Raw genomic sequence first — 6,465 nt, forward strand, 5'->3', positions numbered from 1 at the left:
TCTGATGCTCTTCTAGGTATCTCCTAGATTACTCCTCTACTCAAAGCTCTCTCTCTCTCTAAAACATTCATGTTGGATACTCTTACTCTACACATACTCAAAGCACAACACAGATAGCAACAATCGTAGGCTAAGGCATCACAAATCAGGCAACTTTAGCCCTAAAATATGAAACACCTAGCCAATCTTCTAGCATGCATCACTAATATCTCATTACTAATTCATAACACAAATAAGTAAGGGTGTTTTGAGAAATCACCATTCGGGAACTGGCTGATTGTACACATTGATCCTTCTCGTTTTTCTCTTAGAAACTCTTGCTCGTTTTCGAAAAATCATTTATTTTGAAAACTTTTCTCAAATCCTCAGTTTGAGTCCAGATATACCTGAAGGTGCATCCGAATCCCTCAAACCAAGGCTCTGATACCAAATTTTAACACCGTAAATTTCCAAACAAATTTTTTCTTTTTAAAATCATATAATTCTCATAACGCATTTCACAAATTCTCGTTTATTTAGTTTACAAAACGCATCTCCATAACTGTTTGATTAATAATCCATGATCCTCAAAATATAACTCTTTCTCTGGTGTGTACAATCGAGTCGGTGCCTTCCCGCGATCCTGAGAAAAACCTGAAACACATAACACATAACACGGTAAGCACGAAACTTAGTGAGTTCCCCAAAATACCACACACGACTCTGTAGCCACTCGAGGCTATAACATAGTAAGACCCTCCGGTCAATGTGTCTCAGTGGGACCCTCCGGTCCCACAACTCTAATGGACCCTCCGGTCCTAACTTTGTAAGCTCGGAATAATACACATCATAAATCACAAAGAAATAATACAGGATATCACAATACACAATGTAAGCACATAGGACATCTCAATCACACAAAAATACCACTCATGGTAATGTATAGTGAGAAGACTCACCTCGATGAAGAACAGCCCCTAAAAACGTTGCTGCTATGCACTGACATCTAACTCTGAGCCAAAAGCCACAATTAACCCAATTATGAACTAAGTCCAAAGTCTCACTCATTAGGTCTAAGGGTAGACCACTAACCAGCCAATCAATAACCTAAAACCCATTGGGCCCACCAAGGCCCAAATAATAAATGGGCTCACCCGAGGCCAACTCTCAAAACTAAATGGCAAGCCCAACTCAAGGGCCCAAAGCACGAATATATATATTCCTCTGGCTTAATAATCTATTGCAACAAGCCCAAACTCCAGGCCCAACATGAGACTTAGCCCAAAAGTCCACAATGAGGTTATGCGGGGCGTACCTCCCTTGGTATGCTCAACGTACTCATAGTCCAGATTGGCCATCGGGGACACCGGGGCAGTACGCGGGGCATACAGGAATTACACTCAGTGTACTCCCCAGATTCACTCTTTCTACTCACTTGGTCTTAATCAGTTAAGAAATTACCTCAAATCCCAGATCTGGACTCCCTAATGGCTCTTACTCGATAAAGCCAGTGACTTTAAGCCTTTGCATGGCTGGAAAGGTCACAAACACCCAAAACACCCACTCTCTTATCTTAAAAAGCTCATAACTCATGCAAGGCTTGATTCCAACGACCATGATTGGATTTTTATGACATTACACTACTAGTCACACTCAAAGGGGATGGTCATAGTCTTTGGAGCTCACTATCTCATAAAGTCTCCACCTTTTGGGACAAAAACTCTAAAATACTCTATAAAATGATGCTCAAAACAAGAGAGTGAGGAAGATTGAAGCTTTATACCTCTATATGAAGCTTCCAACTCACATATGCTCAAATCCAAGGCATGGACTTCTCACTCCTTCTTCTCCAAAGCTCCTTCTTTACTCCAAGAACACACCAAAATCACTCGAACACACCAAAATCACTCAAGGCTCTCAAATGCACTCACAAGCTCCATGAACGAAGGATTAGGGTTTTAGAGGGTTTATTAACTGAGGATGGTGACCAAGAATGAGGCCATCTCATTCTTTATATAGGGACACATCAAATGTTAGGGTTTCCACTATGTGCCTAGTACGCCCAGCGTACTAGGTGGCTCCGCATAAAAATCACACACATGAGTATGTTAAGCACACATATATGTACACCCAGCGTACTCAGCTGCCACATTTCTCAAATAAGGGACTTATCCTGCCATAACTTCAAACTTTCATCGCTTCCTCGATGTAACCCTGATTCCCATGAACCTCAAACCCACAGAAAAGTGACGAGATTCCCTATGCTTCTAGCGACTCGTTGCAACCTCGAGACCTTCTCATGCCCGGTTTAATTACGGACGATCTAAAACAAGATGTTACAAAAAGTGTATAGCAAAAGTATAAGAAACGCGACTTCATAAATCTTCGTCTTCTAAAAATCCTGTGGGTGTACATGTCTACTGGTTCCCTAAGATTGCAAGTGATTTTGAAAGTGTGTCAACATTTAAGTTGGTGAGTTCATAAGTATGTTTTTAAGATGGAAAGCTTATCGTTGTTCTTTGAAAATGTTATAGTGTTCTTCCAGAAAATCCAGTATTTTCTTTAGTGAATGAGATGTAGTCTTAGGTATTAAAACCAAAATGTATGTTTGTTACTGCACTCTGAATAGTAATCCGTAGTCTTATTAATAACTAAAACTATGCCATGAATATTCTAGAAGTTATATATTGTACTAGTATACTTTATACTAGAAAAGTAGTGTACTATAGTAGTACTTGTATGAAAACCTTCTTGTATGAGTTCCTGGAATTCATCAGCTGTAATCCAAAATAGTGTATTGTAGTTTTATTATTTAAAATAAAACCTTTGAAATAGTGTTAATCCCGTAAAAAATGTTTTAGTTGATACTATTGTGGGTTTCATATAACCATGCTAAAATGACTAGTGGCATCTACGACGCTCTTCAGACGTCAGAATATTATGACATTTGTCACCCCAGGCATGTCGGCCTAGCTGTTGCAAGCAACCTAGGTGCAGGATTGTCAGTCTCGTATAGATCTATACACAAATTCACTCTCTCCCTCCAGGAGACCCTGGTTATAATTTATAGGACTTGAACCTATACCTTGATAGATACAATGAAGTAGTGCCTCACGGTCCTATATTAACTAGTTTACGTGTAGTGTTATAGTGTTCTCTTGTACTTGAAACTGTATGTATTACCTTGTAGTAGTGTACTTGTAATGTAAAACAATTATACATAAATAATTATTAGTAGTGTTTCCTTGAATTAGTGAAATAGTGTAGTGTTCCATAAACTATACCTATTATAGTTTATATACTTATTGCTATATAGTGTTCATGAGCTTGTAAAATAGTTTATTGTTCACAAACTATACCAATTATAGTTTAAATGTATGCCCTGTAATAACTGAACCATTTCTAATTATAGTATGAGATTTGTGAAAAATACCCTTTTACTCAACATGCTACAAAAGGGTTAAAACGTATGTAAATATATTTTGATAACTGCAACGATAAATCGGTTTGAAATCATTTGAATATTAACACAAGAGTCCTTGTGTTTTACTTGTATTCCCCCCTTAAAACATTAAAAAGTAGTGAAAACGTAAGGGTATGAACTCACCTCTAGTACGTGTTCGTGTTCAAGTAGCGAAACTACAGAGATGATCCTAGAGCTAGCGTACGTGGAAATAACAGTATCTTAATATTATTTAAACAAGTAATCATATTTAAATTAGCGAAATAATTAATCAAAGTATTAAACAACACTTAGTTTATGTAAGGATTACTTACAAAAATTACCGAGAATTATTTTGGAGTGATGATAAGGGTTTTCGGTCTATCCCTCACTGAAATCCCTTGATTTCAATCTTGAAACCTCAACCGAGAACCAAGTTCATGGCCCTAAAGGGTTCTCAGTCTGGGTGAGTTCTCGGTCCAAGTGGTTTTCGGTCAGCTTGAAGATTTGAGGATTGTTCTTGGTGAAAATGTATGAAGATTTGAAGGATTTTGCTTGAAGATATGAAGGTTCTTGGATAATACTTGAGAGCAAAATGAGTGTATTTTCGAGTTGAAAAGTGAGAAATGACTCAAGTTTTCATGTGAAATTATATATATCGAGAGATTTCTCGGTCGGAAGGGAGTTTTCGGCCGAAATTTGTTTTCGGTGGGGGTTTGCGGTCCGAAGGTTTTCGGTGCGAGGGGGGTTTTTGGTGCAAAGGTTCTCGGTTCCAAAGAGAAAGCTTTTGATTTTTAAGTGCAAATTTTATTCCTTTACATTAAAATACTTATATAAAAACATCATTTATATAATTTAAATCATATTTAACCCTTATGATCGTAATAAAATAAACAAGACTTGAATTTTATTTTGAGGATTTGACTTGAAAATAACGGGTTGTTACAGACAAGTTCCATTTTTTTATTTACTATCAATAAAAGTGAAATTTTGGTTTATATAATTGGTTTACTTTATAATCCTCTGCAATTTCATCTATGATAGTGTTGGTTACCTTTCTATTATTAACAATATAAATTGTTGATTTGATTCTTGTTTCACTTATGGTAAATGTCATAATTGACTAAGTGATAAAGAATTATCATCACCCAAGTTCCAATTAGATAGAAACTTGGAGTCATACTATTCGAATTGTGTGATGTATGAGAATCTTGATCTTTGGAAGATTGTGACTAATTCATTGATCATATGTTTTATGTGAGTCAAAGTGAAGGACTAATGAATCTAGTCCATTGATATGGATGATTCAAATCTGACGCAAAGGATGAAAATTCTATTCATCTTGATTTACTAATGATCATGTAAATATGGTTGTATTTATAAGATTAAGCATAACTCTAACATTTTGAAAGTTTTTTTCAAAGAGTAGCCAAACGAATATGAAGAATCTATTAGGCAGAAAGATAAAGGTTTCTCCAATCCGAAAGGAAAGGATAGTACTTTAGTATCGTGTTTTGTGATCATATTGATGATTGTGGAACTATATCACAATTGATTCTCGAAGAACATCTTAGTGAAATTGTTTGACTAAGAAGAGGAATCAGATATTGTTTAAATGGTTTAATAGAGAGATGGGTCATACTTCTTTTCAATTTTTAGAGCCATGCTATAGTTACTCCAAATCGTATCTTGAAATTTATTTCATACTAAGTAGGTTTATAACACCTCATGAAATATGGAGTAATAATGTTTTCTTACTCTAGGGCATTGCAATTGGAAGTTATGATGTTTTGGTTAAAACAAAGGATGAACTAAGACCAATTCCATGAAGCGTTTCTTGTCAAGAATCCACACTAACTTTTGGGTATTTCTTTTTGGTCGTCAAAGAATGTTCCTTGAGATAGAAACTTATATGTCAAGAAGTTAGTGGGAGCCTTAATAATCTTTAAGAGTTTGAGGAGTCAATCAAGAATAAACCTTTTAGTAATCACTAGCACACGACCTGAGGTTGATAACCTATCGTGTTCAGTTTACACATTCTTGTTTCAGTGCACCTTCAAGTTGGGTTGGCAATGCTTATGAGTTCTATGGTTATCATTTGACTAAAAAATGTAGAGCATTTTGGTCGGTGAAAGTACATTGATCAATATGGGTTAACTGCTTAACAACAAGGAAGCAATGGTAGGCCTTTATGCTACCAGAGGGAAAGAAATTAAGAATAAGCAAAGTTCAGTCCATGAAATCTAAATTTGAATTTTTTTTTCATAAACCTTGTCTTATGATTTTAGGTTGGAAATGATAGATTACATGGATGGTGACATGTACACCACACAATCTAGGTGGGAAAAGGTTACGATCAAATTTAGGTGAATAATTACGAGGAAACACTTTTGCTAGTAGATTTTAAACATCTGGTAAAGATCATTATGGTTAGTAGCTGTGATAACTGCACTCTCAAATTTGCAATATGATTATGACATCCCTTTTCATAGTTCGACTTGTGAGAGATGCCAAGTAATTGTCAGAACCTTCAGGACATATGGTTATAAGTTCTAAAAGGGTTTTAACACATACATATATGATATCTAAAGAAAGATGTATAAGATTAAGAAGTCTATTTAGAGACTTATCGAATCATCACGTATCAAAAATCTACAGTTTAGTAAGAAAGTCAAGAGTGCTGATTTCTAGAAGTCCAGTTGATTTTTGGATACATGTCAAAGCTAGTGGGAGCATAATTGTTATGCTAAGTGTTTGAAGTTGACAATACTATTTGTAGGAAACAAACTTTACAAATTTTCAAGTTGCAAAGTTTGGAAATAGTTTCGCTATAGTAAGGCTTAAGGGAGAGGGCAATCATACTTCATTTCAAATCTAAAACTTTAGATTGAAGGGTTTAAAGGAACTTAGTCTTGGACATATATGAATATCATGTTGAAATGGTTCAACATAGAAAATTCGATATATGGAAATATTATAGCAAGAGAATGATCTGATATCAGGTCGTTGTGTAAGATATAATGAATCGAGTCAGATATGCTTCG

This window comes from Lactuca sativa, chromosome 4 (assembly GCF_002870075.4).
Source record: "Lactuca sativa cultivar Salinas chromosome 4, Lsat_Salinas_v11, whole genome shotgun sequence".
NCBI lineage: Eukaryota > Viridiplantae > Streptophyta > Magnoliopsida > Asterales > Asteraceae > Lactuca > Lactuca sativa.